We start from the raw sequence: 25,951 nt of genomic DNA, 5'->3' as shown, positions 1-25,951 counted from the left end.
TTATATCCATATTACTACTATTACTCTCTCTCTTGGCTGATTCCTCAGTCGGACGCCAGAGCAGCAGTGATATGCCATTAATTTTACTATCACTAATACTAAAATTTATATCACTAATCTCTTTATTCATTCAAATTCAATTAATATATGACTGTTTGAAAGTGCAAAAATTATGAGGACTAAACTTCATTGGTTCTAGCGTGTCATGCAATCACATTTGAGCTTTCATGTTTACCGTGTCATATTAAATTGATAAGCTCTTATGTATGTGCGCTGTAAATAAAAGTCTAAATTAAATCAGTTGAACGATGGACTCTGAACTCTTTGAACAAGTCAGGATGATCAAGTGACAAGTGGTTCTTAAAGGGGTCATATAATGGTACATGCACTTTTACAAGTTGATTGTACTGAAATGTGTGTTGGCAGTGCCTGTACACAACCATCATAAAATGATAAAAATCCATCCAGTGTTTTTTTTTCAACCTGGTCTCACAGGATTCCGTGAAATGTCCACGTGCCCTTAACTCAAAATCCGTGGAGCCATCACGGAATCGCCCCAAATTCCGTGATGCGGCCACGGATATTACTCCAATGCAAGTCAATGACACTGACCTTCCGTGGTCCACACACGGATACCCGTTTCAATGACGGAGTACAGATCTCACTCAATCGACGTGCTTTCTCATTTGGAAACGCAACATTTGAAGTATTTGTGAACTTTTCCAACAACAAATGCCATAATGACGTTAACCTGACTGTTATTGAAGCTATTGCATTGTCCTGTCATCATAAAATGTCGGTTTGTTTCAGTTAGCCTAACCAAAGTCCCGTGATGGCACCACGGACCTCAACAACCTGACCTCACTCATGGACGTTGTAATGTTGCTGGCTTGTTTAGGAACTTATAAGCTTTAGGTCGACTGTGTTGCAATGGCATGTAATTAACTTGACATTTTGTCTCGTCCTGTCATCATAAAATCCAGTTTGATGGCGTTTTACACCTATTGCTCGCTTGGCTATAGTCAGATCTAAAATCTGTGATAGGAGCACGGAGTGAGTCTGTGGTGAGACCACGGATAACTCCAACACGCAAGTCAATGACACTCATCTTCCGTGGTCCACACACGGATACCCGTTTCAATGACAGAGAACAGATCTCACTCAATGGACGTGCTTTCTCATTTGGAAACACAACATTTTAAGTATTTATTTATTTTCCAACACCAAATACCATAAAGACTTTAACCTCTCTGTTATTGTAGCTATTGCATTGTCCTGCCATCATAAAAATTCAGTCTGATTCCATGGGCGTCGGAAGCAAAAAAAAAGTGGGTGGGTCCTCCCCCAGAAAAATGTTACTTACACCATTTCATGTATTCTGATGCCTTTTAATTAAACAAGTAAACTAAACTCGCATCCACGTCGTGCATTACATGCACAGATATCCGTGGATTAACCTGCTGATACCATGGTAATTTGCCAGCATTGACAACTTAAAGCTGTTATTGATGTTTGCAACGCAATATTTGACTGGAAGGGTACAACGGGCGTTTTTTTCGTCAGTTGCGGCTCGTTGAGAAATATAATGTAGCGATTTCAGCGGAAATGGAGTTTAATTCATTAGGGCATTCCTCAAGTGGAATGGATTTGACTGACGACGCTCTGAAAAGCGAACAGCTATGCGCTGAATGTAAAAGTAAGCGGGTCCAATATCATTGGTCTTAAAAAGTGGGTGGGTCTTGTCCCACCCATATACAATGGTTCCGACGCCCATGTCTGATTCTGTTAGCCAAACTGAATTCCCGTGATGGCACCACGGACCTCAACAACCTGACCTCACTCACTGGATGGTGTGATGTTGCTCACTTGTTTAGAGACTTGAAAGCTTTATGTCGACTGTGTTGCAATTTTGTCTTGTCCTGTCATCATAAAATCCAGTTTGATGGCGTTTTACACCTATTGCTCGCTTGGCTATATAGTCAGATCTAAAATCTGTGATAGGAGCACGGATTGAGTCTGTGGTGAGACCACGGATAACTCCAACGTTCGTGATATGGTCACGTAATTTAATCTATTGATTCGTGCCACGGACACGTTTATTTCGTAATTTTTCGTCTTTCGTGATTACAGCTCGATTATTTCTGCCTGTCGGCTGCAGCAGAGAAGCTGTTTAATCAACATTTATTCACGAGATCTTATCGTGGTTTATGTGTGTTTTTTTTTATGTTATTATTTCGGTCTTATTGCCAGGGAAGCTGGATTGTTTTGCTGTTTATTGATCTTTTTAAAATGATATTTTATTAGTAGGAAATCGCGCTGAAGAAGTCTCGTTCCGAACACATCGCGATATTTGGCATCAGTTCACGTGTGTCAGCTGTTGGTAAGTAGCCTAGTAAATAAATACATAAATACGCTGTCTTAATAATGTGTGATATAATGTATTTTCTGTTTGTCGATATTAATCTGCCAAATATATCTGCCATTTCCACGGAGACTTTGCGTTTCATTGCTTTCTAATTCAAAATATATGATTAAACACTGCCTGTCACGTGACGTGCTATAGGCTTAGATATTCATATCAGATTAAAAATAGTACAATTAGTTCCAAAGTTGTATTTGTAGTAGAAGCACAGTAAAAACAACACTTACCATGCTTTTACCACAGTAACATTAGTTTTACTGTGATAGGGTGTGGTAAAAGGACAGTAAGCACAAAACTTACCATGCTTTTACCACACTATTGGTAGTTTTAATGTGATACTTATTGTAAATGCACAGTAACCACAACACTTACCATGCTTTTACCACAGTAACCCTAGTTTTACTGTGATAGGGTGTGGTAAAAGGACAGTAACCACAAAACTTACCATGCTTTTACCTCTGTATTGATAGTTTTAAAGTGATATTTGATGTAAATGCATATTAACCACAACACTTGCCATGCTTTTAACGCTTTATAATGTAACATCCAATATGTGTAAGGTAAATCAGTACTTTTTCCTTTAAATAATCCTATATATTATACATAATTATATTTTCTTTTCTCTTTTTCCAGCTGAAAAGACCAAAAGGGCCTTTCGGACTCAGTCAGCCCATTATTGTTTGAGGAGAAGTAAACGGAGGAGACGGAAAGCTGCAAAGGCAAATATTCACAATGGTATGTATGTGTTGGGTTTTAACCCTAAATCAAACATTTTATCAAGCATTTGTTGTTTCTTAAAACTTTTCTCACAAAACCCATATCCCAATCAGTACAAACATAGTCTGAAAGTCTTAATAATTCACAAGATTTAACAAGTTGTCAAATTCGTACGATACTCGTACATATTTGTATACTCGTACACAATCCTGCAGCTTTTACTCCTAGTGCTGTCATTGGCTACTGCCTCAATTCCTGTACATATTTATCGCGATATTTGTAAATCAGTTGCGCCACTTCTTGGAAAGTTGTCGGATATCACACACACTGTCAGAAAGTTTATATTAATTGCAAATTGGTCCCTGTCTGTTCATGTTCCAGTGATACATGATGTCTCTCCACACCTCATAACCTACCTCTGTTTGCAAGAGTGGAAAAGCTTATCTGACTTGTCACATGACATAAGATACTCGATTATTTTGTCATAATCAGAATGTTACACTGCTGATAACTGTCCCGTTTGCATGTAAATCATTTTCGTATGATTATTGCTTGCTATTAAAGACATACTTTTATTCATAGAAATGCCCACATATCAGTGAACTTATAACATAAAAATGCTTTTAACATTTAATTATGCAACACTCTTTACAGAAAACATATCATAGTTATAAACTGACTATTTGCAAGTAATGTATTAAAATTACCTTCCTTTCTGTTTTGCAGGATTGCTTAGTCCTTTTTTTTAAAGCTCTACAATATCAAACTCAACAGCTCTTTTAGGAGCCAACCATTACAAGAGCTACTAGTGAGTCGCAGCGAATCTTGCCGTGATCAGCCCTTCCCAGGTGAAGTTTCTAGAATATTGCAATCAGTATTTACTCATCAAATGTTCTCTCCTGAATCATATGGTAAATTAACTTATTTAATACTGTCTTAATTTATGTTTCAGGAACAATAGTAATTGCACATAGAGTAAGTCGAGACTATCTTGTTTTACAGCAGAGAAGGAAGACCAGTCCTATATCAACGCAAGCTAATCGAATAAGTCCTTTGTTTCGGGTGAGGAAGGAACATCTGGTGCCCAAAGAAGACAGAAAAGTGAGCGAGTCCATTGGTATGTCTTGAATTGAAACAATGCTGTAAAATGTAGTACATAATTTGATGTTGACAATTTTACATTGTACAGGTTTTCACTTGGTTTTTGATCATGTGAAGCTCTTGAAACAAGTGACAGAAGAGTATGTTGTCTGGAAAGAAATCAAGCATCACTGGCAAAGGCTCAAAAGAGACAATGCCTTTCTTAAAAATCTTTTAAAATAGGTTGCTGTTGATATGGGTAAAACAGTTTTTGTTCAGTACTTAGCTTATATTATGTGCTCCAATATATATATATATATATATATATATATATATATATATATATATATATATATATATATATATAATAAATACTTCAATGTGTATATTATATAATGTACTGACTGCTGCTTTGTAAATTTATGTAAGGAACAGGCAACTCTGGCCCTTTGCATTCTACTTTTTGAGGTTAGTTAAGAGTTAACCTCCAACCCTAATCGAGCACATCTGAAAATTTTAACCAAAGTCTTCAGGTTTATTTCTAGACAATAGGCAGGAGGGTTTGAGGTCGGAGCTAAATCTGCAGGACAGTGGACGCTGAGGGCCAGAGTAAACCATCACTGCTTTAAATAACGCAGAACATAAGCTGACCCGACTGTCCATTAAACAACTTCATTTGAATGGTTTGTGTTTTCTGTTTTACTTTCAGAACGCCTGACAATGGGATGTTGAGACTTCTTCGTCTGGTTGAGAAAAAGCGACACCACATCAGTGATCACATCTTCTGTTCTTCAACTGAACAAACTGTTTAGACGAGGAAGAAAAACACGAACACGATAGAGACGTACAGGGAAGAGCAAGAAACCAGTTTAGCTGTGATAATGAATCATTATTTTCCAACACAATATCAAATCTGTTTTCTGTAGGTGACTGAATATGATTCTCTGGCACTAATTTTATGGCTTCAGCAGCTGTGAATGGACTATTATGATGTTAATGTATTTTTGAAGACACATTTTTATTTATCTTGAATCTCATTTGTCTTTATGCTACTTTATTAACTGTATTCTGTGTCCTCCAATAAAGTGTTGTTTAATAAAGTATGGTGACTATTGTGTATTGAAAGTGGTGTTTGGTACAGTAAATAGACATTTTTATTTGAGAAATTTTAATTTCTTATTTCTTTAGTTTAATTAATTAAAAAATAACTAGGCCTACATATAATTAATAACTTATAAATTACTACATATAATTAATGACCATGATTCTTTTACTTGGGACATAAAAAATGTAGATCTGGTTAATGATATTTGGGACAACAATGCAACAAAAGTTGCACATACTTGCATGTATGCCAGTTTGCAGTGAAATAAAAGGAAGCTATGTGAATAACAAGAGGCTACAGTGGGCTATCTTGCTATAAATACTTAACGCTTAATTGAAGATGATCCATGTTGATCATTCTAGCACATCTACAACTGCTTTTTGAATGAAAGCATATATCACTGATGTCAGGCATATAAGCAGCAATCAGGGGGTGAAAAGGAAATGTTGGCACTGTTTTTTTGTTGTTTTACTGAATGGTGCATTACCCTTGTGTAATAGTAATAGTGTGTGTAGATCTGTGTAGATTGTATGGCCCAGCAATGGCCCCCAGAAGAGCAAACAAATGCACATTTCAAATGGCTGTAACTCGAAGTCAGTGTATCAAAGAGAAAATCGGCAGGACGACTGCTTATGCTATTGTATAACAAATAATGTTGGCCACAGTTTTCAGATATATATGGAAAGCTGGCATAAAGGTTATTTTTAAAGTGCTCACAGTAAAATATCAAATTTCAGCCTGTCCCTCATATATGTCATAAAGGTTTGCGCAATGAAGATATCCAGTTGTCCATTAAATATATAATTTATTTAACATTTATTGTTTTATTACTAAACGTTTTATACTACATTACCCACATATCTCTGTCATTCTATCAGTGGAACAGGAAGCATTGTTCTGTAGTTCATTGAAATGTGCAGACATGCTTAGGGTTAGGGTTAGGATCTCGGTAAAGGAGTAATTTCTCACATTATAGAGACACTTTATAGTTAGCTTAATGTATAACTAATGTAATAATAACACCAAACCATACTTTGTAACATGAAGCGCCAGTTTATATGGGTTAAACGATTGTCCAATCACAGCGAGTCCTGCGATAAAGTCACGGCCAATACAAACCCAGCTGAATAAATGCGTCACACTTACATGCCCATTTATGGCAAATGATGACAGATCTCTTCTGGTTCCGCCTGCAGGGATAGATACCTTAAATATTTAATTAAGGCTGTTAAACATGTATTATTTCTAATTAAATTATAACACTCATATTTAAAAACAAAAGACTCTTTGTGTGGTTACCGTCCAAAAACGAGTTCACATGATCAATGACACAAATTTGCTTATTTGATTAGACTGATGCATAAATACATTTGAAAGAGAAACTTTTTTCTAAGCAAAGGCCTACAGCAGGAGTAGTTTTGCAGTATTTTAATTAAAGATAATTGCATGTAGGCCTACTAAAGTGCTTCTAACATTTACAGTGTATGTATAGTCAAAGATATATCAATTATATTCAAATAAATGTAACAAAAGCACAATGAATGGACACAATTTTGAAAGCTTATTCCAATATTTAATGTCAAACTGTTTAAAGACAAATGTAGCGCCAAAACTACTGCACAACAGTATAAAAATCAGTTAATTTAAAATATCCAGATACAGGGGCAATCTATTATAGTGACACATACATTAACGTTCAAAAAATTGCTATGATGAAGTTATATATTTACAAACCAAAAGATGAGATTCAACTTTGTTATGTGGAAATACATTTGTTTCGTCGCTTTAAAGAACAAATAGGCAAAAACATAAGCACAACATTTTACATTCTCAACTTTCATTCTATATCCTTGTGATTATTGGTCACTTTTATTTTAACTATGCAATGAATATGTCCTTTAGCAAAACACCTGATGAGCACTGACCCTTTTTTATAAAGGCATTAGGCAGAAATCAAGTACAGTTTATGAAGCTGAAAAGAGAAAACAAAATGCTTTAACAATATGGAAAAAGATAAATCACTATATTCAGTATTGGTTCTGCATATATCAAAGAGATCCTGAGGAGGAGTGGGACTCCACATGAGGACTTTCAGAAACTGAGACAGAGCAAAGGGTGCACCTCGCTGGACACATCCTACGCATGCCCAAACAACAACACCCAAACACAGTGATGAAGTGGACACCACCAGGAGGATGCAGGAGACAGGGAAGACCAAGGAAGACACAGAGACAGATGTTTCATGAAGACCTGAAGAATGTCAGTGTCCCATGGGAAGATGTGGAGAACTTGGCCACGGATCGAATACGTTGGAGGACACTTGTTGCCCAATGTGCCCAGCACAGCACTTGATGATGACGTTGTGAGTTTATCCATAACCGTGGGATATGTTTTCTGTAAAGAGTGTTGCATAATTAAATGTTAAAAGCATTTTTATGTTATAAGTTCACTGATATGTGGGCATTTCTATGAATAAAAGTATGTCTTTAATAGCAAGCAATAATCATACGAAAATGATTTACATGCAAACGGGACAGTTATCAGCAGTGTAACATTCTGATTATGACAAAATAATCGAGTATCTTATGTCATGTGACAAGTCAGATAAGCTTTTCCACTCTTGCAAACAGAGGTAGGTTATGAGGTGTGGAGAGACATCATGTATCACTGGAACATGAACAGACAGGGACCAATTTGCAATTAATATAAACTTTCTGACAGTGTGTGTGATATCCGACAACTTTCCAAGAAGTGGCGCAACTGATTTACAAATATCGCGATAAATATGTACAGGAATTGAGGCAGTAGCCAATGACAGCACTAGGAGTAAAAGCTGCAGGATTGTGTACGAGTATACAAATATGTACGAGTATCGTACGAATTTGACAACTTGTTAAATCTTGTGAATTATTAAGACTTTCAGACTATGTTTGTACTGATTGGGATATGGGTTTTGTGAGAAAAGTTTTAAGAAACAACAAATGCTTGATAAAATGTTTGATTTAGGGTTAAAACCCAACACATACATACCATTGTGAATATTTGCCTTTGCAGCTTTCCGTCTCCTCCGTTTACTTCTCCTCAAACAATAATGGGCTGACTGAGTCCGAAAGGCCCTTTTGGTCTTTTCAGCTGGAAAAAGAGAAAAGAAAATATAATTATGTATAATATATAGGATTATTTAAAGGAAAAAGTACTGATTTACCTTACACATATTGGATGTTACATTATAAAGCGTTAAAAGCATGGCAAGTGTTGTGGTTAATATGCATTTACATCAAATATCACTTTAAAACTATCAATACAGAGGTAAAAGCATGGTAAGTTTTGTGGTTACTGTCCTTTTACCACACCCTATCACAGTAAAACTAGGGTTACTGTGGTAAAAGCATGGTAAGTGTTGTGGTTACTGTGCATTTACAATAAGTATCACATTAAAACTACCAATAGTGTGGTAAAAGCATGGTAAGTTTTGTGCTTACTGTCCTTTTACCACACCCTATCACAGTAAAACTAATGTTACTGTGGTAAAAGCATGGTAAGTGTTGTTTTTACTGTGCTTCTACTACAAATACAACTTTGGAACTAATTGTACTATTTTTAATCTGATATGAATATCTAAGCCTATAGCACGTCACGTGACAGGCAGTGTTTAATCATATATTTTGAATTAGAAAGCAATGAAACGCAAAGTCTCCGTGGAAATGGCAGATATATTTGGCAGATTAATATCGACAAACAGAAAATACATTATATCACACATTATTAAGACAGCGTATTTATGTATTTATTTACTAGGCTACTTACCAACAGCTGACACACGTGAACTGATGCCAAATATCGCGATGTGTTCGGAACGAGACTTCTTCAGCGCGATTTCCTACTAATAAAATATCATTTTAAAAAGATCAATAAACAGCAAAACAATCCAGCTTCCCTGGCAATAAGACCGAAATAATAACATAAAAAAAAACACACATAAACCACGATAAGATCTCGTGAATAAATGTTGATTAAACAGCTTCTCTGCTGCAGCCGACAGGCAGAAATAATCGAGCTGTAATCACGAAAGACGAAAAATTACGAAATAAACGTGTCCGTGGCACGAATCAATAGATTAAATTACGTGACCATATCACGAACGTTGGAGTTATCCGTGGTCTCACCACAGACTCAATCCGTGCTCCTATCACAGATTTTAGATCTGACTATATAGCCAAGCGAGCAATAGGTGTAAAACGCCATCAAACTGGATTTTATGATGACAGGACAAGACAAAATTGCAACACAGTCGACATAAAGCTTTCAAGTCTCTAAACAAGTGAGCAACATCACACCATCCAGTGAGTGAGGTCAGGTTGTTGAGGTCCGTGGTGCCATCACGGGAATTCAGTTTGGCTAACAGAATCAGACATGGGCGTCGGAACCATTGTATATGGGTGGGACAAGACCCACCCACTTTTTAAGACCAATGATATTGGACCCGCTTACTTTTACATTCAGCGCATAGCTGTTCGCTTTTCAGAGCGTCGTCAGTCAAATCCATTCCACTTGAGGAATGCCCTAATGAATTAAACTCCATTTCCGCTGAAATCGCTACATTATATTTCTCAACGAGCCGCAACTGACGAAAAAAACGCCCGTTGTACCCTTCCAGTCAAATATTGCGTTGCAAACATCAATAACAGCTTTAAGTTGTCAATGCTGGCAAATTACCATGGTATCAGCAGGTTAATCCACGGATATCTGTGCATGTAATGCACGACGTGGATGCGAGTTTAGTTTACTTGTTTAATTAAAAGGCATCAGAATACATGAAATGGTGTAAGTAACATTTTTCTGGGGGAGGACCCACCCACTTTTTTTTTGCTTCCGACGCCCATGGAATCAGACTGAATTTTTATGATGGCAGGACAATGCAATAGCTACAATAACAGAGAGGTTAAAGTCTTTATGGTATTTGGTGTTGGAAAATAAATAAATACTTAAAATGTTGTGTTTCCAAATGAGAAAGCACGTCCATTGAGTGAGATCTGTTCTCTGTCATTGAAACGGGTATCCGTGTGTGGACCACGGAAGATGAGTGTCATTGACTTGCGTGTTGGAGTTATCCGTGGTCTCACCACAGACTCACTCCGTGCTCCTATCACAGATTTTAGATCTGACTATAGCCAAGCGAGCAATAGGTGTAAAACGCCATCAAACTGGATTTTATGATGACAGGACGAGACAAAATGTCAAGTTAATTACATGCCATTGCAACACAGTCGACCTAAAGCTTATAAGTTCCTAAACAAGCCAGCAACATTACAACGTCCATGAGTGAGGTCAGGTTGTTGAGGTCCGTGGTGCCATCACGGGACTTTGGTTAGGCTAACTGAAACAAACCGACATTTTATGATGACAGGACAATGCAATAGCTTCAATAACAGTCAGGTTAACGTCATTATGGCATTTGTTGTTGGAAAAGTTCACAAATACTTCAAATGTTGCGTTTCCAAATGAGAAAGCACGTCGATTGAGTGAGATCTGTACTCCGTCATTGAAACGGGTATCCGTGTGTGGACCACGGAAGGTCAGTGTCATTGACTTGCATTGGAGTAATATCCGTGGCCGCATCACGGAATTTGGGGCGATTCCGTGATGGCTCCACGGATTTTGAGTTAAGGGCACGTGGACATTTCACGGAATCCTGTGAGACCAGGTTGTTTTTTTTAAATCTTCTTATTTGTTTCCCCATCTCCTGAATCAAACTATTCGATATTGTGACGTCACAGTATCGACGCCCCTCCCACAATGGTTGAGTGACAGCAGCGTTTCAACACAGACCCGCCCTCGAGCCCTCGTGTCGTGAGTGAGCTGTCAATCATAGCCCGCGACAACCGGCGCGTTTTCATTGCTGATAGCTGGAGCAGCGATTGTGGTGTTCTGTTCTTGGGTGTAATAACGAACACAGCAGTCATTTTGATGTTCCTAAATCCGAACCGCTGAAGACACAGTGGCTGAGTTTGTTTTCGAAGGGAATTCCCCATGATCAATGCATTCAGTTTGCACGAATCATTTCACCAGGCTGCAGTATAAAGCTGGTTTTACTAAGAAGCTGCTCCTGAAAAAAGGATTGGTAGTACCAACTATTTGTGTTCCTGCTGCACCTCCAGAAGAAGAAGTGAGTGTAATGATTTATTAACCTTTATATTAATCTTTATATTAATCTTTGCAAATCGCTTGCTGCACGCTTCACGATGAATGCGGCTATTTTTACACTCAGGGTACATTACGGCATGTTTTCTATGTATGACGTTCTCAATATAATTCATAATCCCATGTTTATAATAAACAACGCGTTGGTTATTGTGTTATTTTGTTACAAACGGTGTACAGCACAGAACAGAGGGGCGGGGTGACCAAAGCTCATTATCATTTAAAGACGTATGCACTCAAACGGCGTGCTGAAAACAGAGCTGTTTTTGACCAGGAAAAATTAGTGTTTTCTTACAATACTAATGAGAATTTTTAATTAAAGTATATTACAAACTTTTAATTTAGACCCTAAAGAATCATATTAGCTTGTACAAAAATGGCATTATATGACCCCTTTAACGTTAGCCAGATTTGATGTGTTGCCTCCCGTGGCTAATTTAAAGCAGCGTTTGTAGAGTGGTGCATTGAGGTCTGTTGCTTCACCTTTCTCATTACTTTTGTAGGCAAAGTAAGGCCATATTTCACTCCTATTGCTCTCTTTATTTATTAATTTCGGGCGTGTAGAATGAGCTTCATCTGTTTGATCCATCGTGTTCCTCTGTTGTCACCGTTTGCCGGTTTTGCGTGACCCGCGTCAGTTTGGGTAGCGCACTGCCGCCTAGCGGTGAACTTCGAAACAGCAGCGCATCAAATACCGAATTGAGCAAAATTATGATATTGTACCGTTTGAAATATAATATATACCGGTATTTTTGCAGTACCGGTATACCGCGCATCCCTAGTCTGCATTATTATTTTAAAGACTTCTTTAAAATCATTCAGTTTTACTTTTAAAACATTTACAAATTGTCCTCTAAATTTGTCAAATCTGAACTGCCTGTAGCATGATTTGTTTTAGCTTTTCCGCATCTATGAATCTGTTCAACTGAAACACTGTGCTTTACACAGGCTCAGACAACAGCTTTCAGCTGACATTGAATGAGAGAGAGACTCTTGAGGCATTCAGGACTGGTACACTGCATTCTCATAAACCTTTAACTTCAGACTTTATCTGCCATCTTTTCTTTAACTGTAGCCCATCTTAAGGCATTTTTTCCATAAATTACATGTATTGTAATTTAGACATTACAAATTTCCACTCAGAATGAGTCTCTGTTGCACTGAAACTGTGGCAGTTTCAGTCACAGCACATGCCAGATTTAGATAAGCAAACCTGTTTTGGCCAAATCACATTCTTATCTTTTAAAATCAACATTAACAAGCCTTTGTTTAATCAAATGCCTTTTACACAGTTTACATTTAGCAACTGTTAATCCTGTAACACTGCTTCTGTTTATTTTATCTTAAAGAAATAATAAGAATTATTCTAGGTCTTAATAACGTTTAAAATTTCATTTCAATTTTAGTTGTCAGGTTTTCAATTGCCATAATTTAATACCTGACTTCATGTTTTCTCTAGGAGTTTATCAATCTGCTTCTATGATTCAACTTTTGAGGCTGCGCTCTCTGCTTGTGATACATTTTTTTTTATCATTATAAATCATTCATTAAATTTGTCTCTCTATATCATCTAATCAACTTTATTTATCATTTTACTTTTACAGTCATGGCATTTACAGTCACTGAATGACCCCGCTGACCGCAATAAACACTCTCTGTTATTCTGCCAACAGTCTTATCACTCTGATCTTTCTAACATCTCCACCCTACCTCACACCCCCGAAGCAGTGTGTTGAAAATGTAAACAGAGCCACCTGATAAGCAGTTGTCTGTATTTTTCTATTATAGTCTCGTTTGCAAATTCAATTACAATAGCCGAATCATAATCTTCATCATGTTAACATTGATCTACTTTCTAACCCATATTAGCACAGGCTTTTCTTTTTCAGGACTGTTCAGTTACTCTTCATACAGTATTAAAACTTTAACGTGTCATTAATTTCATCAACACTGGTTTTAAAAGCTTATTCTTCTATCAAATGGTTAGTTTGCAGATTCAACATAAATCACAAGATTGTATTATAATTATTCAGTCCTACTTATCTCTACTGTTTCACAGAAAACACAAGATTCCCTAAATCTTCTCAGTCTCTAAATTACACAGACAGCTATCTTAGCTGCTTGCACCTTCAACTCTTGTTACAAAAATATGGCAATCTATTCTTCAATACTCTTGTTTTCATATCATTAATACAATAAAGCATTCACATCGTAATTTCAATCATTATTTTATCTCTAAAATATAGAATTTTTCCCGTTTTGCTACATTTGCGTACATGATTCCTTATCTTTATATCATGTTAATCCCTGTTAATCATACTCAATGCCATATTTTATCTAAAACTCATTTCATACCATTTCAACTTAACCCTCTGAGGTCTGAGCTGTTTTCTGGGCCCTGGAGGTGTTCTGACATGCTCTGACATTTGTGGTTATTTCTGTTACTTGTGACATTTTCATGGCTAAAGTCTGATTACACTGTATTCAGCACAAACTCTGCTACAATAATATATCAGCAGCATGTGTGTAAAAGTTTGTAGTTTTGAGATAATGACATTTATGCGTGGTTTGTGAAAATACAAAAAAAAATTCTCACTGAAATAAGGTCATGAAACCCATACTGATTATTTCTTCACAAGACTTTTGAAAATTGTATGGCGTAGCCTAGAATATTTGCTCCAAAACTATGTGAAAATCACCCTGACTGCTCATTCAGAGAAGACAATATATTGATTTGAAATTTTTACGACGTGTTTTGTGTGAAAAAGCAATATGCGAAGGGGCGGATCATCTCATTAATATGTAAGGCTTTTTACACCTGAGAAAGACAAAGACACTCCCTAATGGCCCTATTAGGAGCTTATCAGGGCCCATCATTCTGACCAACCTTCCACAAAGAATGAGGAGATTTAAAAAAGAATGGCTTTTAGATTGTTTGGATTTATTTACAACACAACATGATCCAAAGAAAGAGACCTTTGTGCCATTCCTAAAAACATTGTACATACCTTTCATTTCCAAGGTGTTTGATTTTCACTTTACCATGTTCATGTACAGAGACATGTACTGTGAATGTTGAAGTCAGCAGGACTCAGTGGCATCTGGGTCCTGAAAAAAAAAAAAGTGAACACACTGATATCAAGAGAAAGGCTTGCATGATTTTGGGAATACATTTTAGATTTTTCTGGTTAAAATTGCTTTTTAAAATTCACAGAATACACACACACACACAAATGTTTCCAACAATATATTATATAATGAACACCACGTTTGTTGTGCCTTGTAGGCATAGGCTATGCGCAGTGCTGCATAAAATAATAACAATATAGCAGCCTATATAAATCTTCCAAAAGATTTCAGTAACTAAGCTAGATAAAAATATATTGATTATCATGTTACTTCAAATGTTTCCATTCGTTATGATGATATGAAATGAGATAATAGTAAAAACATGAAGCCGTTTGGAGCGTTTTGCTTTTCCAAAATATGATGCATTCAAACGCGATCGCGATCCAAATATGATACATTCAAACGCGATCGTGCTCAAATATAAAACATTATGGTTACCATACATATCTACGTTTGACCAGATATCCACAGACACAGTTACAGTAAACACGGATCTAAATATGATAATAGTCACCATATATCTAGCAACAGTTCAACTGCAATGTGAAATTTATGCAACAATAACAAACTAATATGTAAGAATTTCTTACCTTATCTTTCTTGTCTTCAAATCGCGTTCATCTTCTGGGGTAAAGCCAATGTAAGCTCACGACGCGTCTTTCAATCTCGATGAAAAGCAGAGACTGATGAAGTGTTTTGGTGTTTTGTTTTTGAGGTAATGAGCGCGTTCGCGCTCCATGTGGAGATTTGCATGTGAATATCTTTTGCGCGAGTAGGTGTGGTCAAATTAAAACTAATGAGCAAGCGTTTGAGATACTGGACATCTTGTTGGTTTTATACAAATTACTTAAACAGAGAATATTTGTTTTCAGTTTGAATCCGATCATTTAAAAGTACACACTTAAATGTTTATAAAGGTATATGGCTCATAAATGTGTGACAAGTATTCGCTGAGTTTTGTTTCAGTTTATAGACGTGCTCAAGAAAAAAAAGTTCACCGCGACAGAGAGGCAGAACGCACACCCTGTTTATTTTCTTTATTTTTCAAAAGCACAATGTTTTGATTTGATTGTAAGTGGACACATACAAAAGTAGAAATATCACAGATTCTTTTTTTATATTTCTTTTTTTCTGTATGACCATAAATGACGGAGTAATTTAAGTTTAAAGTGCTACAATGTGAAGAAAATCCAACAAAACGCGGGGGCGCGTTTGCCGACCTCAGAGGGTTAATTTGACTTAACAGGCGTTCATAAATATGAATTATATCTTTCCTTATATCTTTCCCTACCTGCCACTTCCTTCTGTATCTGTTCAATCCAACAATTCACTGTTTCCATCAGGAAAAACATTCTCTACCCCTACATGCCAGTTCCTTCTGCATCGATTCTGTTCTCTTTTATCTGCTTCTTTCCCATCCAACAATTCACTGTCCGTTCACAGTTTTACACTCATGAACAAACTTCAACAACCCTTTCTGACTACAGTAGTAACGGATAAATTGGCATTTCAGAAAATTCTGTAGGCTACTTTTGTACAATCTCATATGCTCATCATTCACAACGCTGCTCAAATCATCAGTCATAGCTTTGCTCAAAGTTTCATCAGCCACACATAAAGATGTCCAAGTTTTTTTTTTTTTTTTCATTGCAGGTAGCAGAAAGTAAATCAGCGTATGCATTCGTGTGTGCGTCCTTTACACACGTTTAACACACACACAACAACCATTCTGTTTTCCCTCGTTCTTTTCTATTGATTCTTTTACGACATTGAGTCTTATCTTACTCAAGGTTCCCGCCTCGGGGAAATACATTTACATTTACCACCATAATTATTTCTCTTTTGACAGAAAATTGGTGTATAAAAATGATCTACTTTACTGTTAGATGACCCCATTTTGTCTGAATCTCCCTTCTGGATTTCACAATTTCGACACGTGTCTTACAGTATCTGTCAAACGTCTTCAACAGACCCAGTTTTTTTTCATTACCCAAAATCGGTCGGGTTTCTGTAATTACGTTCTACTCAAAATCTTCCCATAGGCACTTTCTAGCGCTCGATTAATTTCTGATTCACTTAATTGATTTGATGTGGCTCTTCCGTCCACTTGTACGAGATTTCCTAAGGTTACAGATTTTGAATAAAACTAACTAATCAGCAATTGTGATTATCTGAATAACCTGTGGCACTTCCGTCCGTGTGGCTCTTCCGTCCACTAACGAGCTAAGTGTTGTAGAACCGATCAGAATCTGTCAGATCAATTTCTTCCCCAAAAATTTGTGATTATCTTAATCACCTCTCGCTCGTACCAAAAGCAAAACTCAGCCAATATGGCTCACTCACAATTATCAAATTACACTCAACTTCAATAAAACAATTTTGCCGTTTCTTACCCAGAGATGCTTTTCTGTTTTTCTCGCAATCGTCGCGGATTTTTTTAATCCTGGTGGGAGTTTTCTTTCACTGGCCCTGAGTGCGGGGTATTGCCTCTCTCTCTCGTAATCTGTTGAGTTTCTATCTCAAACCGTCGAGGTATAAGACGGCTGCCTGGTGCTGCCGAGGTCGTGCACTTTCCCGTCAAATCCGTTCTCAGGACCAGGAGAAGAAGCGTCCGCACAGGATCCCACTATTCTGACACCAGCTGTAATAGCAAATTTCAATTTTCAATGAGAAACACAGCATCAACAGGCGTAAGAAGCATTAAGAGGCAAAATTGTAATAATGAGAAAAGGCGTTTATTCTTTGAGGAATCTTTTCGCAACCGCAGCCACCCAGCTGTGAAACAGAAAGCCTACTGACATAATAAAACTGAGACATTTTATACAGGTTTCTGACATTCTTGACTCCTCCTTTCCCAGTTTCTGTAAATTTCCTTAAAGACATCTTATATCTCAAGCTAGTATGGACTGGTTCTACCCCCCCTGGGCAGGTCATGCTGTTCTTTGTTCCTGAGAAGCCAAAAGGCCTTCATTTACAATCTAAATGACCTCCTGCTTCCCTCAGGAGGGGCCTGGCACCCTACTATACGACATTCTGTATTCTTTGCTCGTGCCCCAGGTGTCTGTTTGTTCTTTCATGTTCTTTCATGTGTTAGAAACCCCCACAGAAACACATGACTAAATGAAATTAACAATTTGGAAAACAAAATACATATAAGAAATAATGAATTTCCATCACAACTGCTAAAGCCCTGTTACACAAAGTTGATGTTTTTAAATACGATCTACAGTTGTTTTTAATGAATCTGACAGTAGTGGACTTAAAAGACACTTCTGCTTTTTATAAAACGATGCTGAAAACATGGACAGAAAGGAACTGGTCTGACTCTGAATTCTGGATAAAAGAAGAACCTCTTTTTCATAATCCCTTATTTCAGGCAAGAGTGCTTAATTCAAAAAGCCTGAATTAAGGCTTTTGGCAAGAGCTGGATGCACTAGGATAAAGGATTTAAAGCATCATGACGGGTGGAAAAGTGCAGAGGAAATGAGTGATCTGACAGGGATCAAGTCCGTCAGATTTATGAAACATGTAATGGATGGGAATTTTTTTTTTTTTTTTTTTTTTATCTCTTCCTTATGCCTATCACCGGAACCCAGGAGAAGGGATTTTGAATGAAGAGGAGGAAGAGGAGAATTTTCCTGATCTTCCTGTTTCAGCTCGTGTGGAAGAAGAACCACAAGAGGAATCAATCCTCACTTTTAAGACTCCAGAGATACATGGTTTTAAAGAGGCTTCGAAGAAAAGTTTGTATCTGAATTGCGTTAAAGTCGAAACAAAGTGGACAGAAGTGCTAGGGCCAAACTCTTCTCCTAGAAGATGCTGGAGGTTATTGTATAAATCTCCCATTGAAAAACGAACTGCAGACCTACAATGGAGAATTATACATTGGGCAGTAGCTACAAACAGACACGTGGCGCATATTGATCCCACTGTAGAAAAGAAATGTCCTTTCTGTGATTTAGAAGAATCAACTGATCATCTGTTTTTATATTGTTCTAGACTGAGAGGGGTTTTTCAGACATTAAAAACCTGGATTGAAGAATTAGGCGAAGAGTTTAATGACACTGTTTTCATTTATGGACTGAAGTATAAGGTTTCTGAAAAGAGAAGAATAGGCATAATAAATGTTTTAATAGCGGAGACTAAAATGGCAATATGGGTAACAAGGAAAATAATGATAAAAGAAGATGCTTTAGTTGACCCAGAGAGAATGTTAAGAGGGTTTGTGACTTCAAGGATCAGAGTGGAGTTTTTTTTTTTTAAATTGACTAAAAATCTGGTTGTTTTTATGGAAACATGGGGTTTAAGTGAAGTCTTGTGGTCTATAGATAGTGAGGAAGACCTAATTCTAAATTGTTGAATATGTTGGTAGGTAATTTTTTAGATATGTTGTGTAGCAATATATTGTTGTATTTTTATTGTACAGGGTGGGCCATTTATATGGATACACCGTAATAACATGGGAATGGTTGGTGATATTAAAGTCCTGTTTGTGGCACATTAGTGGCCACCATGGTCACCACCCATCTATAGGAGTTTGCCCCCTCACATATACTAATGTGCCACAAACAGGACTTTAATATCACCAACCATTCCCATGTTATTACGGTGTATCCATATAAATGGCCCACCCTGTATTTTTATTTATTTTTGGAGTGTTTTGATATATGTCGTGATTTTGTGACAGGTGTTTGTTCAATTGTGAAAAAAAAAAAAAAAACATACCCAAAATGTAAAAAAATAAATAAAATAATAATTTGTACAAATAAATAGATTCAAATGTCTCTCTCTCTCTCTCTCTCTCTCTCTCTCTCTCTCTCTCTCTCTCTCTCTCTCTCTCTCTCTCTCTCTCAAAAAAAAAAAAAAAATCCTGTCGTCTCACAATGAATTCTGGGTTAGGCAAGGTTGTGAAAGATCCATCTGTTGTATTCTTAATTTCCTTGATCCTAAAACGAAGGACACAATTGGAGGAGCCTTTGACACAATTGCACGTGCCTCAAATCACAACTGGCTTAATGGATTATTTCGAAAAGGTATTAAAAGTTTCAATGTTAAGCATAAACTACAAAGGTTCACATTTACAAAACAATGCATAGTTTGTGTACTGTAATATGATCAATCTTCTTAGCTGTTTTTCTTGATTGATTACAGAAATGCCAATTGAACATTTGTCTCTTATTCAGAATTGTTTATTGCTTATTTGCCACACAATACAAAGTTCACCTCCTTTTTCAAGAAAATAGTAGGCTTATTTTATTTAAGTTCAACTTTAAGGCACTTTTAAAGATAGAAAATTCATTGTCTAAAAAAATATCATTGACTTCCATAGTATATATTTTTTCCTACTATGGAAGTCAATGAGACCAGAAACTGTCTGGTTACTGATATTCTTCTAAATATCTTCCTTTCTGTTCAGCAGAAGAAAGAAATTCATACAGGTTTGAAACAACATGAGGGTGAGTATATGATGACAGAATTTTCATTTTAAAGTGGAGTATCCCTTTAATACAAACTACACAATAGTAAGAGCTGAACTATTGCTTCATTTATCCAATTTGGAAAAAGTGCTAATTTGGAATTCCACCATGGAAAAAGTGGGCCGGTCTTGGGCCTGAAACTCCTGGGCTGAAAAGGGGCCCCACTCCGGCCCTGCACCTACCCGATAGAGAAACCGAGAGTAAAGAGAAACTGAGGGCATATATATATATATATATATATATATATATATATATATATATATATATATATATATATATATATATATATATATATATATATATATTTAGATGCCTATAACTATGTGCTGAATGGTCATGTAAAGATTTGTGTGTACGATCCGCAGTTCTGCCTAGCCAGCGCCAAGAAGACGACAATGTAAAGAGTGACACAATTTTAATGATATGAATATTTTCTAGAAATAAAAAATCCAGATACAGCATACTAATTTTTCATCGATTCTTGCACCCAACAACACAACAAGATGACATTTAATAATAAAAATAATAATTTAAGCTCCTTATTATGTAGCCGAATCTGTGCTGGTTTGTATTGGCCGCCTCCAGTTTTCAGTTTTTGCCTCCAGCTAGCGCCGTGACGTAACTGTGACGTCGGCGCAAAAGGGGTCTATACAATAATATAAGTATATAAGATCATTTACAATATTTCAACAGTTTACTTTAAATCTGAAAGAATTGCCTATTATCTGAGGAAAAAAAGTGGTGAAAATGTACTGGTCTTTTTACACGACCTCGGAAAGACATTTGTTTCTTTCGATCAACTAATTCATTTATAATTCCTTATTATTGCTGATAAATGGAAGTGAACTGTGTTTGTCATAAAACAACGTGGACTTTTTGTATGGTTTTAAACACGTTTGAGGGCGCGGGGACACAACCGAGTGCTGCATTTCCCCCACAAACAGGGGCGTACCCATCATTTCAAAAGTGAGGGGGACAGAATGCCAAGCGTTATACCAGATTTTTGTTTTTTGCACACCTTTGTTGACAGGTTTTTGCTTAATTGGCTTAATATGCTATTTATGTTTAAAGCAATAAAACAGAAAGAAAGAAAGCAGGGGCGATTCTAGGATTTTCAAATAGGGTATGATGTTAAAAAAAAATGTTTCGTTTATGATCTAATGCTCATTATTAACTAGTTTCATTCATTCATCCAGTAACATGCATATGGCCGGGTTTTATAATCACTGAGGGGGGATGGGGGGCGGTCCGGTCCGGTGACACGCCCCCCAAGGAAGAAAAAAAAAAAAAAAAAAAAAAAAAAAAAAACTCCTGAAATGATGACTTCTGGTGAATATTGTGGAAACTAATTGATATATTTAGATAAATATATTTAATATATTTAAAGGGGTGGTTTACTGCCTTTTTTCTTTGCTTGATTGTGTTTATGGGCTGCAATATAACATGTCTTCGTGTTTCGTTTGTTAAAAAACGCCTTATTTTTCATAAATTTCACCTTTATTGTAAGCCGCTTCCTCCTCTGTCATTTGAACGACCGGTTGACTTCCTGAGTCTATGAAACCACTCCCTCAGAAAGAGGCAATGAGCTCAGATTGGTTAGTTCGGCCGGTGTGTTGTAATTGGCTAAACTGCGTCCGGAATCTTCACGCCCATTTCCTTTACGGGCGACAGTTACATGTGCTCCTGGCCCGGTCAAATGTAATGGTGTCAATATTGCCTCATCAGTTTGAGCCAGAATCAGTACCAGAGAGCGGTGATGAAGAGAGTCAAGCAGAACCTCCGCAAACACGGCTCTTACTAAACGTTTTTGAATGGTAATTTTTTTTTAATTATTATTATTTTCTCAAAGAATTTCCACACGCTGATACTTGTTTTTTAAACATATTGTTTTATTGATAGAATGAACAACCGTTTAACTATTCACAAAACTTACCGGTAGTTTACTCAGTTTGTCGTTTTCTTTAGGTGTAGCCTATGTGATAACAGCAGCTGAAGTTTGCTGTTGCGATGATTTTTTGAAGTTTGTACACGTTTCTTATACACACAAAATAACATCGAACTAACTAGCTACTATAACCAAACATCTTTGGCATTGGTTTGCGTTCTTGATCAAATAAAAAAAATACGTCATAAAGTAGCCTAGCTATACATGGAAAATACGTTTACAAAATTTGTACATATTACAAATTCGGGTCCAAAATGTTTATACGCATCTGTCATATACTAAAGCCAGCGCTGGCATTTTTTTACATCCTTGATAAAACTAAAACATTACGTCTTAAATTATACAGGCAAATACATTTAAAATGATTAAATCTTACTTGCAGGTTGTGGCCTCTGGTTTTAAAGCTGTAACTGCTTCATGTTGAGTAATAGTTTCTTGTTGAATCCGACATTGAACTCGTGTAGATTCTGGAAGCTGTCTTCCGTAAAATGCGCAGCACAGAGAGCTAAACTACGATTGTAATTGTCAGGAACATAATCAAACTTAAATTTTAACCATTGTTGACGAACTACAGCGTCTGTAGGAAGCCTGAACACAGAAGACCTGACAGCTACAGCTCTCTCCACTATAACTCCTCCTCTTCGACAGCAGAACATGTTCCGGAGGGAGGGTTGATGTAAATGTATGGGTTAGTTACGTATAAAACCCGGGAAGTATCTCGTTGTAGTCCCATTCGAGTCGTTTTTGTAGGCATTAAACTTCCTGATTTTTAAAAGACGATATCTCTGCTTACGTTGAACTTTCAGCGCAGCAACTTTGCAGATACTGTTCATGCACCAACAGCAACATTACACAGTATTTAAAATGAAAAAAGTGAAATAGCAATCAACCACCCCTTTAATACATTGTAGCATATTATAATACAACTTATTAGGCCTATATTTATAGAATAGCAAAATAGGCCTAATCAATATACAAGACTGAACCACATAAGTGGCAAGAAAATGATATCTATGAAAAGTTTCAGTCAGGATTCAGACCGCACCATAGCACAGAAACTGCGCTCGTTAAAATCACAAATGATTTACTTTTAGCTTCTGACCAAGGCTGTATCTCAATACTAGTTTTACTTGATCTTAGTGCTGCGTTCGATACTATAGATCACACAATACTCTTAGACCGACTACAAAACTACACTGGTGTTCAGGGACAGGCATTAAACTGGTTTAGATCGTACTTATCAGACCGTTACCATTTTGTCTGCGTAAATGGGGAAAAATCGAAGATAACGTCAGTAAACTACGGTGTACCGCAAGGATCTGTGTTAGGCCCTCTGCTATTCTCAATATATATGCTGCCACTTGGTAATATTATAAGAAAACATGGAATTAATTTCCACTGTTATGCTGATGACACTCAATTATATATTTCATCACGACCAGATGAAAACGCTAAATTATCTAAATTAACAGAGTGTGTTAAAGATATAAAATACTGGATGACATGTAATTTTCTGCTATTAAATTCAGATAAAACGGAGGTATTACTTATTAGTCCAAAAAACTGCCCACAAAACCTCTTACAATACAACTTTAATTTAGAAGGGTGTCCTGTTACTTTATCCTTTACAGTAAAAGACCTGGGTGTTATATTAGACCGCAACTTGTCTTTTGAAAATCATATTTCATATGTTACAAGAACAGCCTTTTTCCACCTTAGAAACATTGCTAAGCTACGTAACATGCTATCTGTTTCTGATGCAGAAAAGTTAGTTCATGCATTCATGACCTCGAGACTAGATTACTGTAATGCTTTATTAGCCGGTTGTCCTGCATCCTCAATAAACAAGCTACAGTTAGTGCAAAATGCCGCCGCTAGAGTTCTTACTAGATCAAGAAAATACGATCATATAACACCAATTCTGTCGTCTCTACATTGGTTACCTATAAAGTTCCGTATCAATTACAAAGTATTGCTACTGACCTATAAAGCCCTAAATGGTTTAGCTCCCGTGTATTTAACGGAACTTCTATCGCCCTACAATCCATCGCGCTCTTTAAGATCACTAAATTCGAGGCTTCTGGTCATTCCTAGGATATCTAAGTCCACTAAAGGAGGGAGAGCTTTTTCACATTTAGCTCCTAAACTGTGGAATGGCCTTCCTGATATTGTTCGAGGCTCAGACTCGCTGTCCCAGTTCAAAACTAGATTAAAGACGCATCTCTTCAGCCAGGCATTCACATAATACTTACATTTTATACTACAGTTGAATCAGATTGAATGCATTAATATTGCGAACAGCAGCTACGCTAATTATTTCCCATATGCTTTTCTGTTGTTATCTCGGGACGCTAGTCCCGAGGTAAATACAGATCGTCAGCTCCAGTTTGTATCCAGCCTCTCATGGAAACTACAGATTCTCCAACACCCGTGCAGAGACGACTCGGCGCCTGTGAAGAGACGACTCGACGCTGGCGATGTTTATGCCCTAAATCAATACATGATTAACTAACAGTATTTCTCTATGTACATTTCTGAAATGCACTTTCTGTAAAGCTGCTTTGAAACAATATGTATTGTGAAAAGCGCTATACAAATAAATTTGAATTGAATTGAATTGAATAAGTTAGATGTGAAATATAAAGCCTATCATGATCATTTTGCCAACAATGAACCATGGAGTTGTTTAGTTTATAATACGTTTTATTTTTAACTTAAACAAATACAACATATAACATTCAAAACTTATCGGCTTAGACTGCATTTGAAGAAAAATAAACAACAGTTTTCTGTAGCCTTGTGCGAACTTATTCAATAGAATTAGACTTCTAGAATGTTCTAATTTAATTAGACAACATTTTAAGGAGGTGTAGTGCAAATATATTTATATAATTATACTTCCATTATAGTTAACTTTCTTTCCAGTGCAAGATAATAATATAAAAAACATAAATAAAAAAACAGCTAATAAAGAAAATCTAAAATATTGCACTCAAATACTGCATTCAAGCAATACAACACCTGTATGCACATGGAAAATCTCACAGAAATAAATAAACCTCCAGACTAAGCACATTGTGCAGCTATTTTTTCCATGTGTACTTTTTTGATTTCTTTACAATGTTAGGCTAAACCTGTACTATCTCTTTTAATATAATCACTTTCTTATGAACTATATTTGAGTTTTAAAAATCCACATGATTACATAGCCTACCATATCAGCCTCTGGAGACGTCTGACGGACAAGGAACCTTGACATCGCTCGGCCGTGTATTCATTGTCCCTCACGCACATGCACATCATGTATAGGCTACACCGTACAACGCTGCCTGATTCAAGCAGATATAGTGGCTGTTAATGCATGAAAATCCAAATTCAGCATTAACAATCAACATCTTTATTCTAATTTGAAGGCCGTTGAGTAATATATCTGTATATATATAGGGGGAGACCGGGGATGGTTGTAACAGTTTTGACCTTTCTGTCTATATCTTGAGGTACTTTGAAGTCAGTGTGTTCAAAATGTGATCCAAACTAGTTACAAGTGTCTGCTATTAAATGACATAGCTATTATCTTTGCAACACAAACAGAAAATGCATGGTTTAGTTTCAAACACGAGGAGTGAAATGTTACAATTCACCCCATAGTCTGGGTTAGTTGTAACATACCCTGGGGTGAGATGTAACATTATGATATCCACCGGGGTGATATGTAACATAATGAAATAAGGATTTTGACAAAAAAAAAATTTTGAAAGGTTTTTATTCAACACTGACTTTTCAATATAACTGATGTGTGTGTGTCACTCTTAGTCTCAGTGTGTTTGTCACTCTCAGTCATAGTAATTGAACATTATAAATTGATAAAATTATAA

At 36.6% G+C, this 25,951-nt stretch overlaps 1 protein-coding gene and 2 long non-coding RNA genes across 5 annotated transcripts in view; 2 read left to right on the top strand and 1 right to left on the bottom strand.

Moving 5' to 3' along the window:
• The window catches only part of LOC309474959 (uncharacterized protein), a gene marked incomplete at its 3' end in the record, with an annotated part of 49,878 nt that overhangs the window by 17,548 nt on the left and 6,379 nt on the right, over positions 1–25,951 (top strand). The gene's annotated exons all lie outside the window — the stretch shown is intronic.
• On the top strand, positions 1,823–4,521 carry LOC309475735. Of its 3 annotated transcripts, none has more exons than XR_014197824.1 (4): positions 1,823–2,380; positions 3,056–3,157; positions 3,866–3,987; positions 4,145–4,521. It is a non-coding gene; the product is annotated as an uncharacterized lncRNA (long non-coding RNA). The 3 variants fall into 3 exon arrangements; XR_014197825.1 differs by having other exon boundaries at positions 4,142–4,521; XR_014197826.1 differs by having other exon boundaries at positions 4,092–4,158.
• LOC309474991 lies at positions 6,876–9,654 on the bottom strand. Its single transcript, XR_014197461.1, has 3 exons — positions 9,132–9,654; positions 8,355–8,456; positions 6,876–7,718 (listed from the first exon to the last, which is right to left on the bottom strand). It is a non-coding gene; the product is annotated as an uncharacterized lncRNA (long non-coding RNA).

Source organism: Leuciscus leuciscus, assembly GCF_965113295.1.
Source record: "Leuciscus leuciscus genome assembly, chromosome: 15".
NCBI classification, from domain to species: Eukaryota; Metazoa; Chordata; class Actinopteri; order Cypriniformes; family Leuciscidae; genus Leuciscus; species Leuciscus leuciscus.
The sequence above is the reverse complement of the archived record's forward strand: the minus strand, read 5'-3'. Positions and strand labels throughout refer to the sequence as shown.